This window comes from Haemaphysalis longicornis, unplaced genomic scaffold (genome assembly GCF_048455015.1).
Source record: "Haemaphysalis longicornis isolate Haplotype H1 unplaced genomic scaffold, Haemaphysalis longicornis Haplotype H1 scaffold_3, whole genome shotgun sequence".
Taxonomy (NCBI): domain Eukaryota; kingdom Metazoa; phylum Arthropoda; class Arachnida; order Ixodida; family Ixodidae; genus Haemaphysalis; species Haemaphysalis longicornis.
In genome coordinates this window covers 102,703,401-102,722,810 of record NW_027526335.1, presented here as the reverse complement: position 1 = coordinate 102,722,810, position 19,410 = coordinate 102,703,401, and the positions used below count along the sequence as shown (strand labels likewise).

At 49.6% G+C, this 19,410-nt stretch overlaps 1 protein-coding gene and 1 pseudogene across 2 annotated transcripts in view; one reads left to right on the top strand and one right to left on the bottom strand.

The window, feature by feature from the left end:
• LOC144174971 (cell adhesion molecule Dscam1-like) overlaps window positions 1–19,410 on the bottom strand; it is a 706,974-nt gene that overhangs the window by 328,669 nt on the left and 358,895 nt on the right. The gene's annotated exons all lie outside the window — the stretch shown is intronic.
• Window positions 5,169–19,410, top strand: part of LOC144173691 (uncharacterized) — a 41,902-nt pseudogene continuing 27,660 nt past the window's right edge.

The following is a 19,410-nucleotide window of genomic DNA, read 5'->3' as shown; positions in this document are numbered from 1 at the left end:
AACAGCTGCAGTTGGCATAACGAGATGAACAGACAAGTAGTTCTCCGTAGTAACTGTCGTTGGTAATTATCCGAAGTAGATTTAATTACGTCCAAGTACTTCTATGCATTTGTAATAATTGACAACTAATTCTAAGGAATACAAAGTGATTACAAGCAATTTCGTATAATTCCGATCGAGAACAGGTAATTCTTTGTGACGGCATGTGATTCTACGTCATTCTGTGTGCAATTTTCCCACGCCAAGCAAAGCCTCGCGCTTAAAGACGGTTATCTCAAAGACATTTTTGCCTAGAATACTGTTTTAAGTAGCGGCAGAACAGAGGAGGCCATACATGGCTCGTAGTGAAGTGATCTATTGTTCAACGAGATGCGATGGACGTATTTTCACAGATTCGAAAGCCGCCCTATAAAGCCTGTGACGTGCTAGCGGCTTCAGCATCAACGACCACATCCAGCGCGAGTAAAATACCTTCACCATCTCGGGTACGCTGCTGGCCATCGCGTAACCTTTCAGTGGCTCCTCGGACAGATGAAAATGCACGCAGTGGCCCAGAAATGAGCAACAAAAGAAATATTTTCTTTACAAAAAACGATGCCTCGACTATGATTAAGGCATTAGCTCATAGCAGAAAGAAAGCGCTTACGGTCCCTTCCGAAACATCATGTTTTTCTATTCTCAACTGACCCACAGATGCGATTGAGGCTGCTAGAACGACTATTTCGCTGGCTGGAAACGCTGGCTGGAAAACGCTGGAAACACAGACTGCGACTTAATGCGGCGTTTACTAATGCCTACTTACATCGCGTAGGCCAGAGTACAAGCCCTTATTGCGACAAGTGTGGCTCCTCCGCCGAAACCGTTGAGCATGTCCTCCTAGAGTGCTCGGCCTACACCGACGAAAGGAGCCGGTTACAGCTGAAGATGACATGTCTTCACCCTGGACCAATTACGCCGAGCCTGTTACTCGGTTCATGTCATTCCCCATAATCTCAGCGGAAAGTCCTGGATGCGTTATTTGGTCATCTTGAAGATATCGGTGTCCCTGAGGCTATATCCCCCTTATGCGGACAGTCCTCGCTACATCACATGTCCCTATATATGACCCTGCCTCTTTTTTTTTCTCCTTTCCTCTCCTACTCCTCTTTATACTACTCATCTATCTTTTCCCCATTCGCCTTCCTGCAGAGTAGCATGTCGACGCACGCATGTGGGCAAATCTCTCTGCATTTTTTTTTCTTTAAGAAATAGCTGTCTCTCGCTCTCTCTCTGTCTCTGTATTTACAGTATGTAGCCTACATGACAGCCATTCCAGAGCCCGCGCTGGCTGCAAGCCAGCCGCTCCCTCATCGTCGTCGTCGTCGATGGCGGTCCATGGCGGCGTGGGGCACTGTCCGCCATGTCCTGTGACAATATTTTACATCGCGAAATCAACGTAATAACCTTACAGGGTACCCTAAGAGACATTTAGAGATCGCACAAATTAGGATTAAGTCTTTTTAATACATTCCGTAGTCAATATATATATATATATATATATATATATATATATATATATATATATATATATATATATATATACTGTGGGAACGCGACACGCGACCTTAGCGCGTTCCCTTTGGATCGGCTTCGCCACACCGCTTGCTCCTCGCGGGAACTTGCTCGGCAAGACGGCGGCGAGGGGGATCTACCTCCTCGCCGTAGGAGTGTCTTTAAGCCGGCGAGCGCGCGCGGGATGCGAGCTGCGGGGGGGAGTTGGAGTTCGGGAAGCGAGGCGAGAGGTCGTGCCTAGCGACCTCCTTCCTTCGAGGATCGGGCAAAAAGGAGGGCGAGAATGGCTGCCATCGGCGTCCCATTGAGGCAAACGCGAGCGCGCCGAGGCGCCCCCGGAGATGACTGTTGTCGCGGTGAGTCGAACCTCTCGATTCCCTTAAATTGCCCGGGCGAGGAGCTAGATCCTCGCCGTCAACCAGCTAGCCTGCATGCTCTTTGAATGTTTATTATCCTGTAATAAATGTCAATGAGCGAAAACACTTGTCGCTTACTTTGTTCCGGTGAGCCACGGCCCGCCGTGGCTGGCGCGGTACAGCGCGCAGCCGCGGGGTGGGGGCAGATAGCTTGCTAGCTGGGCGAAACGAGAAGACGAAGACGGATTAGTCTCTCTCGTCGCCGGTTTTGCTATTGCAGGGAAAAGTAAACCAATCTACTTTAACATCTTCTAAAACCCCACAATACACAGTTGGACCTCGTTATATATAGGTGAAGACTGGTCCTCCGGTCGAAACGTCAGTAAACCGTTTTTGTTTTTAATCGTGAGTCAACTATTTCTTCTGGCTCCTCGAGAAGTTTCTTCTACTGCTTATATGTATATAAATAGAATAAGAAGCAAACGACGCGTAACGCAGCAGATTCCCAATGTTTTGACGTGTCTAACGAACCTGTTGCGATAATACGAACAATAAGAGCAGCAAAAGTAGCCATAAAACAAGGGCTACTCTTTCCCCGGGCCATAAATCACGCCACGCCCGACGTCTTTAGTTCGCGATTGTCCCGAATGAAAGTACCACACACGCACGCAAACACAGACACACAAAAGTAAAGCCAGAACGAAGAGGAAAGCGGTTCAGCCGAGAGCACGCGCGAAGCAGTTCAAACAGGCAAGAAACGAGGACGGCGTACGGGCGCAGTAACAAGGACCAGCCGTGAATAGCCAACTAAGCGAACACCGCACATCTCCTCGTCGTGGCCCCCTCGGATGGTGTCTCCAGAGACGGGCGGCCGCGCCGCACAGCAGCGGAGCCGAGAGGGGAAGATGCAGGCGCGGGAGCTGCTTCTCCGGGAGGAAGGTTATACAAGGACGCGGTAAGAAAGGAGTGGGGGTCGAGGTTTTCTCCCCTTTTCCTTTCGCTGCTTCCTGTCCAGGCAGGTCAGCGGAACAAATTATACCCCATTTATCTCTTCTCTCCAGCCCCCGCACAGGCGCCGCCCGCTGAGTTTTCCTGGCCTGGAAACGAGACTGCCGTGAGCGCACGAGGAGTTCCCGCGCAGCGAATGGCTCATCCAAGCGCGCCAGTCTGCCTCCTGCTGCATCCCCGTTGCGAGATAGCGGCGGCCGGGTGCACCCCAAATTAAACTAACGCACTTAACAGATTTACGACTGGTGTTGGCGCACGCGCGGCGGTGGCGCGCATTTGAAAGCTTCGCGTCTTCAACCCGCCCCGCCCCCTCACAAGGAAGCTGGCTTCTGTCGACTGAAATTTGAGGGGAACGCGCGGGGCCCTGTTCTCGTGCGGTGGCCGAAGCACGCGCTGCCGGCTTTCATCGGCGCCAGGAGAATCGTAGCTGGATACATCGACGCGGTTGCGAACACGCACGGAGTTTAATAATGAGCTGTTCTGTAATTGCGTTTGCTGCTCTCTGAGGGAGGCGGCTTTAAACACACTTACTATGCGCTTGCGTTTTGTAGGAGCGTTTGACTTGACCAAATTTCTTTACCTTTTGTAAAGGATCTAGACGAAGCTGAAAATTTAATTACTGTCCGATGTCGTGCACGATTGGTTGAAACACTTTTCACTTTTGTGCAGGCGCCCGGGTGTTCTCCCGGCTGACAATGTTTTCGATGCGGACTAAATATAAAAGCATCGGTGTATTTAAAGTTTTGAGAACAGCGCGAGGCACACATTAACAGAAGATTGAATATTGAGATATAAAGAAGAGGTACTAAAGTGCTGCGTATCGGACAAAAGCAGTAGGACAAGGTAGACCGCTTCGTGCTGCGTCCTATATACGGGGAAGCCTCACATGCTTTCCCTTACACGAGAATCGCAGCAATTGTTGCAAGAGGATGTTAAGAGTTGTGCCAGAAACACCCGCCAAGGTGAGACTGGACAGATCAAGCTGTCAAAGGTGAATCGGGTTCTTTTTGCGCAGGCCTATACTTAAGGCGCTTTTAACATGAAAGAGTTATATTCCGGTTGACACGAAGATTTCAGTGACGTCATACACGTCAAGAAAATTACGCCAGCACAACAAAGCAAGCAGCCTGTAAAGGGTGCAGCCGTGCACATAGGGCCTTCTTGCGGGAAAGCAGCCTTTAGTACAAATGAGTATGCGGAAAGAGCAGTGGGGAATCCAAAACAGCAAAGGTAACCAAAAAAGAGGCAAGGCAGATTGAAACGAATAAATGGAGGGAAAAAATGGAAGCTAAAACGTCGTTAGAGATGTACAGAGCTGAGAAGATGAACATCAGAAAGGAAAATTTCTACGATAATTCCCAGGGAAGTGCTTTGCTTTTTGAGGCTAGAGCAGCTTGCCTGCGAACTAAGAGTTTTGTGGGGAAGTATTCACAAAATGGTGGGGTATGTGTGGTCTGCGGAAAAGAAACAGAAACTATGCAGCACATAGTGTTAGAATGTGAGGGTATCCATCCAAATCTACATGAAGGGCATATTGGGCTTTCAGAAGCCCTAGGATTTAAGGGTATCAGAGAGGAAGTAAACTTCAAGGCTGTCGAGGGGACGAAAAGAAGATTAGAATGCTGGTGGACGAAAAGCAGAGAGGGGAATATTGCCTAGGACAGTTACCACCTGCAACAGGGAAAAGAAAGTATTTCGGGCCTAATAAGCTTTAGTGCCTGCCCTAAGCAGCGCTAGTATTAAACCAAGAGTGTAAAACATGGTTATATTAGTCCTTTTTTGGTAAGATAACATGTCATCACCCCGCTTCAAAGGGGAAACCAGTAGGAATCATCATCATCAACAGTGCGTTATACTTAGGGTTGTTCGTTCTCTGGTTTTATATTTTAACACGAAAGTGTTTATACCGGGATACACCAATATTTCACTGATGTCATATCCGTCACGGAAATGACACCAGTACACCTCTGCCGAAGCGACCCGTGAGCAGGACGACGCTCGCCAAGCACACCCTAAAGACAGCCGCCGACCCGCAAATCGTGCTCAGCTGCAGATTTCGCTGCACATTTCACTTGCGTGTTTACCGATTGCTATTACAAAGGAATCAACCACAGTTTTTTTCGAAATGAGCTAGCCCAACCTAACGCGAATTTGAGAAACAAGCGGTAGTTTATTACCGAACATAAAGGCAACGCTGTCAAATCTATTTGCTGCTGTCGTCGTGTCGGGGTCGGTCCTGCTTGCTTGCCCTTTTCCGTAGACCGACAGTTGGCGTCTTCGTCCCGTCCCCCCGAGGAGCATCGTTGCAGCAGGATGACCAGCCAGGAGTGCTACTCGCGCCACAAGACGGGCCACTTCGCCCGGGAGTGCCCGCAAGGAGACCACGGCGGCTACGGCGGCGGCCGGGACGGCCGGGACGGCGGCTATGGCGGCGGCTCCTTTGGCAACTCCTCGTACCGCGCCGGCGGAGGTGGGTTCCGCTCGCGCGGCGGAGGCCGCGGAGGCGGAGGCGGCGGCATGAGGCCCGCCCGGCCGCATGGGCGACTCGCGGGGCTCCTTTTCGGCCATGCCGGCGCGGGTATTGTCCCGTCCTGTGACAATATGATATATTTTGTATGTCAACTAGGCGAAGTTTATGGCCACAATTAATTAAAAATTATGCCGTAAATTTGAACAATATTGCGGAATAAGTTTAGATTTGGCTAGTATTAAATTGAAGCACTCAAGTTGACGCGGCGTTGTTACGAAAAGTTTATTTAACTTGACTTTCAAGCATGGTGCGGTTGAGTTTTGGTGGAAAAGGCATTAAGAACGTGTAACAGGGCCTCAAGAACAGTAGAAATGCGCATGGAGTGCAGGTGAGTCCTCTTGGCACCATTACCTGATTTGTTCGAATTCTTCCTAGAAAAATTTTCTTGGACACGCCTGAAGGCACTCGCAAAGTAAGCGATCTTTTTATTGCTTTTCTATGAATTTCTAAAACGCTGGCTCATATTATCTTCTTCACCTCAAGGAGGAGGAAAAACGTTTATTGCAGAGCATGTCAGCGCTAAACGCGCCGAACGAGAGTGGATCCCTCTTCCCGAGATTCCATATGCTGCCTTCGCCACCCGGCCCCTAGTAACCAGCCGTAGCTGATCCTCCAAGGCGGGGCTGGACAGCAAGATCTCCCATCGCTCGCTAGGAGTAAGGGTGAGGTTCTTAGTGGAGGAGTTGCTGATGAGGGGTGGGTGTTTTGGGCTGACGTCGCACTCTCCTATCATCTGGCGAAGAGTACCGAGCTGCTTTCATAAAGGGCCGGTCTTGTCGTGTGATATGGAAATATGCTATCAGTAAGCAACGGTGAGGGAAAGATCCCGACTGAATCTGTCGATACAGTTCTTGCTGCTCCCGCGTGAGTTCTGGGTGCGGGGCAGGAAGTTTCTGCCTATCCTCTCGACAGTACCGCGCTATCTTTCTGTAGGTGACCATAGGTTTACCTCTGGCCTCCTCCCCAGCCGTTGCCCGACATGCTAACGCACGGGCCTGTCCGTGGGCAAACTCATTGCCCTCCACCAAGGAGTGGGCTGGAACCCATACTAATTCAACATGGCTCTCTGGTGGCGTTTTGTCTCTCGGGATGCGAAGTACCAGCTCGGACATCCAGCCTGACTGGAAGTTCCTGCACGCCTGCTGTGAGCCGGTGACAACCTTGGAAATTCCCGGAAGGGTGAGGGCTAGGGCGATTGCCAACTCTTCCGTTTCTTCCACCTCTCTGATTTGAAACGATGCGCTTGTCAGCAGCTCGCCCCTAGTTGTCACCACCGCTACTGCCCTGGTCGTCCCCTTGTTTTTGGAGGCGTCCGTGAAGACGACGCCGTCTTCGCTCTCCAGTAGCCTGTTCTCTAGCCTCACGCCTGCCGCCATGGTGAGCCGGGTTCATGTTCTTTGGGAGAGGCTTGGTCTTTATTGCGTCTAGCCATTTGTACCCAAGCTGTTATCGATCAGTCAGCTCTGCCACGCTCCATCCGATTCTTCCCGAGACATGGCGGCCCGCCTTAGTGTGACTCAGCCTCTGTTTTTGGCTGGATAGGTGGCCCTCAACCAGCTCGTCCACTGTGTGGTTCGTACTTTCAGAGGGCGTAAGATACGCCGGGGCTTGTAGGCAGCAGCTATTTAGTTAAGTACTAAAATAATAAATATGGGAGTAACAAAATAAATATAAATATTTTCGTAGCGACGGGTGAGACGAAACAAGATTATTGTTTCATTGCATTTCGGTGTCAGTTTTATTTCGTTCACTTCTTCTTCCGTTCACTTCGTCGTTTACATCTGGGGACAGATCTTTTCGCCGGTCTCCTAATCGCCGTCTGAATTAATAGTAAGCCACTTCCTAAAAGCGGGAAAAAAAAACTTCCAAAAACACCGACGCAACAGTCTGAACAGTCAAGCCAAGAGCAAACTCCTATCGGGCAAAAGGATTTGGCTCATTTTGAGCTGCGAAACAGCAGCTGTGAAACAGCGGTGAAACAGCTCATTTTCGATACGACCTAAAATCTCCGTACACGTTTTCAGGACGTTATCTGAAATATTTTTTAGCCACTCCTTTTTGGGGGAAAGTTGCCGAGTTTTTCTTGTCGCTGCAGTTTTATTCGATTCAGTTTCGTTTTCTGGATCTGGCTCATTTCGAAAAAAAAAAAACGCCTCATTTTTCCCTGAATGCAGTTGCTAATTATTCTAAGGTGAGCAGCGAAGACAAATACTGCTTCAGAGCCATGATTTCTGGGAGCTTATAAATATCAACTTCACGTAGAAAAACTGGAAAGGACCTTATTCGGAAGTCTTTTCGCCATATACACGTGGGTGCATTGTGAGGTGTAAGCGTAATGTTATTTTCAGCAATGCCGTCGAACGCGACACACTTTTCTATAACTTATTCAAAAGTAAACAAGACACGTTCGTGAAAAAGTAAGGCCTCAGTAACGCCTCATCGACTAAATTTAGATCAGCGAGTTTATATGCTTGCAAATAAACTTCCTAAAATTGTGAAATATCGTATGATATGAAGTTTGATATTTTACAGTGTGTTATTCCCCTACCTGCCACGGTTAGCTTGGTGCCGTCAGCTTCAGTCCTTTTTTCTCTTTTTTTTTATTATCGACTTTTATTATCAATCAACTCGTACTCAGGTAGCAGAAACAAATGCTACAAATTTGCAAACGCATTGTTTCGCATGCGTGAGAAATTCTCAATTTGCATCACTATACCCGTACCACATTGCCCGACAATTCTTTCGCGCCAAAAAGACGGCGATTCACACGAGTTTCAGTTTCGATAGTCATAGTTGCAGTGAATTGATTTCTCTCCCTTTCTGAGATTTAGCGTGCTTGGCGACGTTGCTCCAGATGTTTCAATAGTTACAACCTCGTAACATCTGTGACCATGCCGTGAGTTATTTTGTTTGACTGCTTGCCCCTCGCTTCTAGCCGCAGCCTCCACCTTACGAAAGAGCTTCGCCTTCGTCTCTTATAATGTTTACCTGACGACAGAGATCCACAGCGCCAACATCGTCTAGTGACCGGTGCCTTGAGACGGTGTTTCGGCCAGCTGGCTTGCCCACACCGACCTCGATTGAGCTCCGGCGGTGTCGCCATGGCAGTGGTATACGGACAGGATTTGCAAAGCTATTCGTGCTTTTCTCCTGCTCTACTACGGGCGGAGGATTGTCACCCACTCATCTAAAGCACGTGGCTAGCGTCTTCCGTATCCTATCAGCCTGACATTTCAAGGTCTGTTGGGAGATCGAAAGTCGGGGAAGTAGTGTAAGAATGTCTCCAGTTCAAAAGACCTTAACCTTGTCAACATACCACGCGCCTCTCACTCTCTAGAACGGGCCGTGCAGCCACAAGAGCGAGACCTCAATATTAAATATGGGATAAATGGAATCGGCCTACGTACGGTGCATTTTGGGGACAACAGGACCCCATAGGCAGCACTACGACAACATTAAAGGAGTACTGACACCAATTTTCGGCGTTAATATCATTAGACAGTTCGCTTCCTTTGCTCAACAGAATTCCCTGATTGAGATATGAGCGGCCTGCGACGCGAAGAACATACTTTAATTAGATCTCAGTTATCGTGCCGACGGAACAGCACGCAGAGCGGCACTCAGCAAATGGACATCAGCGTGACATCATCCCGTGGTAGCAAAAGGAGTGACGCGGACACCGCTCGTCAAAAACTCGTGACGTCACTTCACACACACGGCATCGCGAGCGGCGACTCAACGCTGGCGCTTTCACAAACGGGTGCACGTAGCCAGAGCTACCGGCATAACCGCTGCCCAGAAATGCACTGTTGGCAAAAATAAAGTTCCACACACTGGAAAGGAAGCGATAATATAGCCCGGAATCGCAATAGAAGTCGCCATCAAAACTTTTATTGAAAGCGGTCATCGAATTTCCGACGCAATGGTAGGCCTCGCAACTTCAGGCAGCCCGCCGTTCAGCTCCGGCTGCGGCGCGGTCGAAAGAACGCCCCCACCGGCCTCCGCAGAGTTTTGACGTCCGCACAAAGCGGTGAGGTCATGCCGTGATTCTGTGCGCCTTTCCGGCTGAAAGCGCGGGAAATTGAAACGAATGATTTTCAAGCCGTTCGATGTAATAATTATCACGCGCTGAAGTATTTAAAATGGTGTGTCGGGTAGGCCACACCATTGAGCACCGATAAAAGCAATAAAAATGAATCATAAAATTTCCGTGTCAGTACTCCTATAAGCAATTCAAGCTTTTCTTTTATTTTCTTTTTACGGCTGTACAGCATAACAATCACTTTTTAAGTGTCTAAATTAGCAAGACGTTCCTTGAGATCCAACATGGATAACATTTCTAAGCAGATTCCTAATTCACATTGAAAGCTATAAACGTTTCTTGGGCAAGCCAAATACGTCTTTCAAGGACGCTTCAAAACGTTGCGATGTTTGAAGCCGGAAAATACATCACTCGGTTTCGTGTTTCGAACAGTCGGCAGGGATATTTATTACCGTAATCAGACGGCCTCCGTATCTTGGTAGTAACTTGCGGGGCGCACGTGGCGTGGCCCTCTCCCAGCACGTTCAACCAATAGCCTCTATGACTGATGGCGTACACGCGCAGATGGCCACGCTCGTTTCCTTCATCAAACATTGGCGGCGGTGGCGTGCCGCTTTGCATTGCGTGTCGGCGTTTCATCGGCCCCGCCGCTCCACTCCTCATTTTGGCGCAGGCATTACGATAACGATTTCCCATGCCGGCGGGAGCTCTCTCGACAACGTCACTTCTCATTACGCAATCACTTAGTAGACATGCGGGAGCTGCTTTCTAACGAAGCGATTAATTATGCACCCGTCCATCACGAAAGACGAATGTGGTCGCACGTGCACTGCGCGCTCGCTCGTGGGGAAACTCGGTCGCATGATACGTCCGCTCTATGAACTTGCTAAAGTGCCTATTTTTCAGCCCGTCACGCAAGAAGATCCGACCTGAGAATTTATATAGCGGTACACCCAAAGTGAAGTCGCCGTCAGTCGGGGCCCCTGATGCGCGAACTCTCAGCCAGGGTGCATTAAGATCACATTCAATGTTCTTTGCAGCCAATGTGGTAAGTGGGCAGCATGGAGCGTGTAGAGTAGATGTGCGAGGCCGCCGACAAAAGGAGTCGAAAAAACGGGCGAAGCTTGCACAAAGCCGCACAAGACTTGGACCATCGCGAAGCTGCAGGATTTCTCCATACGTGAGCACAGAAGGACGCATCACCATGCATATATAAAAGTTTTAAATTGTTTATTCACATGTTCCGTCGCTGTTTTCCACTGTGTTAGTAGTAATCATCGTCATATGCGTCGATATCGTCGTGTTCCTAGTGCCAAGCGTTACATGCGCGGTAGCGCTTGGTGACAGCTAGTGCACATGAGACTCCACGTACGTGCACGACGCATGCGCGGTGTTCCTGGAGTAGCGTCGAGGTTCCGTGGAGTAGGTGTTGCGCCAGCTGTGGCGTTGTTGTTTGCTAAGCAACGCGAGGCGGTTCTTAAAATTTGTCACCATTTTTTTATTACTATTTTTGCTGAAGTCACTGTGCGAGCCTGGGACGCCCGGCGGTCACCGCGAGGGCCGCGTTCACGGGAACGCTCGGCATTTTCTTTGTAGTTTTAAGGCTCTACGCGTTACGCGCCACACATCACGTCCAGCTACAACATATACTTAAAAATGAGGAAGAAGAAGAGGCAAGCTATTACAGGATTGAACCTTTTTCCCCTGCACGGGAGAATACTGACCAATGCTTTCAATATCGGAAGAATGTAAGACACAAAGTTCGTGTTAATTGGTTGAAGAAAAAGATGCCAGAACTCGATTACACGTGCAAGTTCTTTTGTTGAAAAGCAAAGCACATTTTACAGTTTCCAATGAAATGTAGATTCATAAAGGATGTACATTCATCTGGCGCCAGAGCGTTTTCGATAGCAATAAACCTAAGTATTGATTACTTAAAACTGTAACCTCACTTGTTGCCTGAGAAATGCCATAAGCTAAACAGAGATCGCTGCCACTTCCATTACGCAGAATTCTTCAGCACTGGCAGCAGTTCCACAAAAAAGGCGTCTTACTCTTCATTGCGACAGATATTATATTTGATATCAAAGAACCACCTTTCAATTTAGATACTCTCACAGACTTTGGCCAGCTTTCCTAGAAACTGGCACGAAGCATAACCACGCATCGGGGTGCCTAGCCTCTCCTTATCTGGGTATGTGCTGCTGTTGAAGGACGCTGATTGATTACCAACGAAAAGAAGAGCAGGAAGACGAAGTCCGGGTTTCGACTGCACAGGAAACTTCGGAGCGGGTAATACGCTCGCCGCCAAGCGATGCCCACCAATGGAGCCCGGATCATCCACCCCACCGTTGGTCGTTGTGTCCCAGCCTCGTGACCCCGGAGAATTCACTGGTACGAACGACACTGATGTAGAAGATTGGCTCATCATGTTCGAACGTGTGAGTGCTCAAAATCGATGGGACGAAACGCTCATGCTCGCCAATGACATTTTTTGCCTGAAAGAAACCGCTCGAAAGTGGTTTGTAATAAACGAAGCGAAACTCACTTGTTGGGGTGTTTTCAAAGTCCGTGGGTCGCCAGCTCGCAGCAAAGCAAGAGCTCTCAACACGCGTTCAAACTTCTACTAAATGTTAAGTCACCTACATTCAGGACGTTTTGGCCCTATGCTCCAAGGTTGATGCAAGAATTTCGGAGGCAGACAAGGTTGGCCACATCCTCAAGGACATCGCTGACGACGCATTTTACCTACTCATTCGTAAGGACTACACCATCGTTAATTACTGCACCACCCGGCCACCGTTGATTACTGCACCACTACACCACCGTTGAGGACTACACCACCCGGCTCCCGCAAACAGCTGCGACATCATCCTGCGATTAACTCCGATGAAGCCAGACCCTGTCGCCCCGTCTGCAGGTATCACCAGAATTGTGCGTCGCGAATTAGAGGCCATGGCCCCGACCACCACAGTGACATGCACAGATAATGGCTGCCAACTATCCACGATATTTGTGATCCGAGCCGTCTTTCGCGATGAAATCGCAAGACTGGGGCTGATTCAGTATGTAGTATCGGACTTCCGCATCCTCCTTTTACACAGGAATTTCAGCCTACCACGCACGTAAGCCCCCGAGCATCTTTCGGTAACCCACGCCGCAATTCTGTTGAATGGCGAACGCCAGACGACTGACCGATTTGCTTCAACTTTTCCTACGTTGGCCGCATCACTCGTTACGGTAGGAACTGCTCGATACCGCTCCTTCTCAATCGATCACCTGATTGCAGCTCTCGGTCTTTCTATAGAACCACGGCAACACTTCCGATGCGCAACGCCGCTTTCTTCCAAGTTCTGATACCAAACACTTCAATTCTGACCCTGTGCACACCCGCGGTTCAACCACTCACTCTCGCCCCAACATCGCCATTCCCCCTCGCCGCCACCTCGCCGCACTTCCCCCCTGCCAGAAAATGCCGCCGGATACTCCCGGTAAAACTAGGTAGTGCAGCTCCTAGAAGGGATGCGGCCTTTCCGGCCTGGCCCCAAAATCCTATACCTCCTCGTTGTGGAAAGTACAACTTATTAGCCCTTCATGTTGATGGCGTGCCGGTTACTGCTTTAGTTGATACAGCTGTGCAGTTCTCCGTAATGAGCTCATCCCTCCTTCGCCGCCGCCTACGGAATGTCCTCACGCCTGCCCCGTCCCGTGTTCTTAGGGTTATTGATGGCGGGATGACCTCCGTAGCCGGAATGTGTACTGCTCGTGTTGCAATTGCTGGCCACGAAATCCCTGTTATGTTTGCGGTCCTGAACGCGTGCCCCCATGACGTTATTATCGGCTTTAAATTTCTCGCGGACCACGCCGCGTTCATCGATTGCGTCTCGGGTGTTGTTCGTCTTGAGCTACCGAACTCCCTTGCTACTGATGTCAAAATCCAGCAGCGGCTTGATGATGATGGTTTGATTTTATTGGCGCAAGGCCGACACGGGCAAAGAGCGCCAAACCGAAAGTTATTTGATGAGGAGACAACACGAAATAAAATCAGTTAAAAACTATGAGTACGGCTGGTGTAAAGGGCCAGGGTGAAGAACAAGAGTGGTTAAAAAATAAATAAGGTGGCTGGTGTATAGGACCAGGGGTAAAGCTATGGGTGGTATGAGATGAGTTGTAAAAAGTGAACTTCTGATAGGAACTTAAACGTGCGCTGAACAGAAAACATGGCATCATCTCCTAAGAAGTATGATGGGTGTGGTGGAATATGTCGTGTGTGTAGTTGAGGGAAGTGTTTGCGTCGTGTAGTGTCGAGTGCCTTACATTCTATGAGGATGTGGATCACGGATAGGGCCTCTCCGCACCTGCTGCACAGAGGTCTTGGAGATCCAGTAAGCAGGTGCGAGTGCGTTGCGTGAGTGTGCCCTATCCGTAATCTAGCCAAGGCGACTTCAGTGTATCTATTGCGTGTGTCGGTGGTGTATAGTCCCAAGTGTGGTTTTATTACGTGTAACTTGTTGTCGGTTTGTTCGCTCCAGTGTTTTTGCCATGTTTTGCGAAGTTGTTGTCTGATGTGTGGTTTCACGTCGGTGTAGGGTAATGTGGTTATGTCTACTGTATTCGAGAGTGTAGCAGCAGCGGCCATTCGATCCGCTGCTTCGTTCCCGGCTATACCACAGTGGCCAGGGACCCAGCAAAGGACTAGTTCAAATTTGTGAACATACACAAACATCATACCCTTGACTATTAGATTTACAACGTGATTTTTGAAGACTTTGTTGACGACAACGCCCGCACGACACTGAGGGAGTCTGTATATATAATGGATTGTGGGATGTGACTTTGAAGGATATGATTAACAACAAGAAGTACACCATAAGCCTCTGCCGTAAAGATACTCGTATTACTGTTAAGAGTTTTAGTGACATTAAGGCCGGGCCCATGCGCCGCGCAGGACACAGAGGTGGCAGTTTTAGAGGCGTCCGTATAAAATTCAGAAAATTGATACTTCTGCTGCAAATACAAGAAGTGCTGCAGAATTGCACATGTGGGAGCTCGGTTTTTATCTACATGTGTGAATTGATGTGTCGCATGATACAGGGCGGAGATGCCATGGTGCTATAAAATCTGTTTGAGAACTTTGTATGGTGTCTAAAAAGGAGACAGAAAGCTCTGACGCTTCCTCTCTAACTCTGTAAGAGAAGGGCGCAGAGAACGATGGTCGGTTTAGGAGTAGTGAAGTCATAGACGTATCATAAAAAGCCGATTTAAAAGGATGGTGTGGCATAGATGAAATTTTAAAAGCAAAAAGGAGATCTGTGTATGCTCGCTGACGTTGTAGGTTCCACTTAGTACACTCCACATAGAGGCTTTCGACCGGGCTAGTCCGGAAGGCGCCACATGCCAACCGCAGCCCCAGATGAAGCACTGGGTCCAGCATTTTGAGGGATGTCTTACTTGTTGACCCATAAACAACGCTTCCATAGTCTAACCGTGAACCTATCAGGCTGGTAACAACACGTAAAAGAAGTTGTTTGTCAGTCCCATATGAAGAGTGGGAGAGAACCTTGAGAATATTCATGGCCTTTAAGCATTTATGTTTAAGTTGTTTTATGTGGGGAATGAACGAGAGCTTTTCATCAAGGACTACACCTAAAAACTTGTGTTCATTTCTGACTGGAATTGAGACACCATTGAGTTTGATGTCTGGATCCGGCCGAATGCCGCGCCTTTTCGAAAACAAAACACAAGTACACTTCACTGGATTAAATTTAAAACCGTTGCTATCTGCCCAGCCAGCTAGCTTGTTAACACCAAGCTGGACTTGGCGCTCGCAGATAGACAGGTTACAAGACTTAAAGGATAACTGCACGTCGTCTACATAGATTGAGCAGGAAATGGTTGGTGGCAGAGCCTTCCGAAGAGAGTTCATTTTTACAATAAACAAAGTGCAACTCAAAACTCCACCTTGCGGAACACCGTTTTCCTGCACATGAACTCTAGAGAGTGCAGTTCCAACTCGCACGCGAAACGTTCTTTCAGAGAGGTAACTGGCAAGCGTGTTCCACATGTTACCCGACATACCAAAGGACTTCAAATCGCTGAGGATGCCGTACCGCCAAGCAGTGTCGTACGCCTTTTCAAGATCAAAGAATACTGTCATACAGTACTGCTTATGGAGGTAGGCATCTTTAATATACGAGTCTAACGCAACGAGTTGATCGTTCGTAGATCGCCCCGCCCTAAAGCCTGCCTGGCAGCTCTCGAGAAGACCGCTGTACTCTAAGAAGTACACGAGTCTCCTGTTTATCATCTTCTCGAAGAGCTTTCACAGGCAGCTTGTCAGGGCAATGGGGCGATAACTGGCGGGAGAGGAAGGGTCCTTCCCTTCCTTTAGGAAAGCCACTACTATGGCCTCCCTCCAAGAGCGTGGGAAGTGCCCCGAAAGAAATATTTTATTGTAGAGGTGAAGAAGTGTTTCAAGCGTGTCTGCATGTAAGTGTTGTATCATTGCGTATGAAATCCTGTCTGCACCTGGAGCTGAAGGTTTACATGTGGTCAAAGCAGCCTTCAGCTCATAAATTGAAAAAGGAGAATTGTAAGAAGTGTGCGACTTGTTGCTATCACGCAGTGACTTCTTCTCACATGATGCTTTGTGTTTAATGAAAGTGTTGGTGTAGTGTGCTGAACTGGACACGTGTTCGAAGTGTTGCGCAAGTGTGTTAGCCTGGTCTTCCAGTGTGTCCCCTGTTGTACTAACCAGGGCAGGCTGTGTGTCTGTTGTCCTTTTAGTTTTCGTATTCGTGTCCAGACTTTGTGTGTGTCAGTGTATGAGTTGATGGAAGTGAGGAAGGTGCGCCAACTCTCCCTTTTCGCCTCACGACGCACTCGCTTCCCAAAAGCCTTTGCCCGTTTAAAAGAAATGAGGTTATGTGACGTGGGGTACCGGCGAAGGACACCCCACGCCTTGTTCTGGGCCTCTCGCGCCCGCCTGCAGTCCTCGTTCCACCAGGGCCTCCTTGGGGTGCGGGACCCACTGGAGGCCTGGGGAATGGACTTTTCGGCGGCGTCGACTATGTGCGCCGTGACGAGTTGGGCTGCTTCCTCCACGTGTAGGTGTTTTATGGTTGTGTGGTGTAGTTTAGATGTTTCTGTGAATGTACTCCAGTTTGCTTTTGATTCAATAAACCTGTTATGGGCAGATGGACTGCATGGGCCTTTACCTCTGTATGTTAGGGATGTGGGGAAGTGGTCACTACCATATGGGTCCGTGCCCACGCCCCACTCAAGACATGGAAAGAGAATTGCAGAACCAATAGCCAAGTCGAGATGTGAGTACGTATTATGTCCTAAGTTATGGTATGTAGGCTGTTTTTTGTTGAAAAGGCATGCTCCTGAAGATGTAAGAAATTTCTCTATCAGGCGACCTCGGGCATCCGTTCTGGAGGAGCCCCAAAGAGAGTTGTGCGCATTAAGGTCGCCTGTTAGGATGTATGGTTCGGGCAGCTGATCGACCAGCGCCTCGAAATCAGAGCTCGAAAGTGCATGATCAGGAGGCATGTAAATGGAGCACACCGTTACCAACCTATTAAATATTATTGTTCGAATTGCTACAGCCTCGAGGACAGTGTTCAGAGTGACAGGGTGGCAGGCTAAGGATTTCCGGGCGACAATTGCCACACCTCCTGAAGAGTGTGTGCAGCCAACCCTGTCCTTTCTGAATACCATGTACCTATTTAAGAAATTTGTCTGTTTGGAATTGAGGTGAGTCTCTTGGAGACACATGAGACTTGGCTGATTGGCATGCAGGATATCATACACATCATCAATATTTTTAAGGAGGCCTCTGCAGTTCCATTGAATGATGTTTTCTGTTGCCATTATTTAGGTTTAAGAATGAATGGAGTGTGTGTATGTGTTCATGTGTCGTCTTTCGGGGCTGTTACTCTGGGGTTAGGCTTTTTAGGCCTGTCTGTAGGCTTGAAAGTCGGTGGCCGCTCCTTGCGCTGCGTTGCAGGCAGGAACGGCCCGACATCCATCTCGTCGTCGGATGTCCGAGGGGTGCCCGACGGACCGGGCCCCCCAGACTTGGCCCCCCCTCGGGAGCCCTTCGTTTGAGCCGCCACCGCCGAGGGCTTCCGGGGCACCAGAGGTGGCACGGGCGGTGCGGTGACGGTGGGAGCCGGTGCGGGGCCCGTGGTGTCCATCACCTCGGTACCCTCCAACGGACTGGAGGACGGGGAGACAGAGGCGGGAGCGGCACCGGTCCCGACAGAAGTGGTTTGCACCACAACCGCTGCTGCCTCAGCAAGCGGCGTGGTGCCGGGTTGGGCTGCGTGGGGCAACCCAGCGGGGGGCGGGGGCGGGACGAGGTCAGACTCGCTGAACTGGGTCCCTGTGGAAACCAGACGCCGCTCCGCCCCCCGGCGAGCCGCGTCTGCGTACCTCCCCAGAGGGAAAGAGGCGAACCTCTTTCGCGCCTCTGGGAAGGTGGTGTTCTCCGTGACCTTGATGTTAATTATCTTTTTTTCCATTTGGAATTTTTCACACTTGCGGGAGTACGCTGCATGCGGCCCCCCGCAGTTTACACAAGTGAGAGTTTCGGATGGGCAGTTCTCGCTCGGATGATCGTGCGCCGCGCATTTTGCACACGTCGTTCGGCCACGGCAAGAGTTCGTACCGTGCCCGAACCTCTGGCACTTAAAACAGCGCCGCGGGTTCGGGATGTAGGGACGGATGGAGCAACGGATAAAACCTGCGTTTATGTATTGTGGAAGAACTGCGCGGTCGAAAGTCAAGATAATGTGTTTGGTCGGAATCTCCCTGTCGTCTCTGCGGATAGTGATGCGTCTCACGGCAGTGACGCCCTGATCCTTCAAGCCGGCAAGGAGATCCTCATCCGTTTCGTTCAGGAGGTCTGTCTCGGATATCACACCCTGCGAGCTGTTGAGGCTCCGATGGGGTGTGACCCGAATGTCGAGATCAGCCAGTCTAGTCTGAGCAAGAAGCTTTGCAGACTGCTGCTTGTCATTTATTTCAATTAGGAGTTCACCAGACTTTTGTTTTTTGCACTTATACGATTTTCCTACTATGGCTTCAAGATACTTGGCAATCAAGAAGACTGACTGAGATGCAAGAGGGTGGGTTGGATTGATGGATTCCATGACAAGAAATCGAGAGAAATTATCTGGTTCAGGAAATGTCAAAGATGGCAATGAAGGAAAAGATACTTCGGTGCGGCCCCTTTTCAGGGACCGATCGCGTTTGGGGGGGGGGGGGGTTTAGAGAATGCCATACATCATAGTATAGAAGCAGGGGACGGGGGTACTTTCTTCTCAAACCTTACCCTGATAGCCTGAGAGGTCCCGGAGCTCCCTGCCTGGTAAAAAGACAGGGAGCCCATCCGCCGGAGCTTGACCTGGGCTCCGACGGCCACCGTTTGAGGCTTCTACCCTTCACCTTTAAACACATCACCACGGTAGGTTACAGTTTATGTTGGGGGCTCGGGGTCCGCGGTGTCGCGAACACCGTCACCATGAATAAGCAGCGGCTTCTCTCTACTGAGCACATTCGATTGGCCCCAAAGGCGAAGACGTATACCTTCCGGTGACCTCATCTCCGCCTGTAGCGGATGCTGATTACATCGTTTCACCGGCTACCGACGTGCTGCTCGAAGGCAACGGGACCTGCCCGTTTTTAGTCGTAACGGTTGCCCAGAATCAGATAACACTCCGGTTCCTGAGTTTCGGTCTTTCGACACAAGTTCTTCCCCTAGGAATGGCGCTTGTTTTTTTTTTCCCCATTGGATGACTGCGAGATATCTGCCGAGGCCATTGACACAGCCCAAGATGACAAAGAAAGCTACTACAACCTCGTAACACCAGAGGAGTTTAGGACAATGATTTCTCCGGACATTCCAGCTGAAGTCA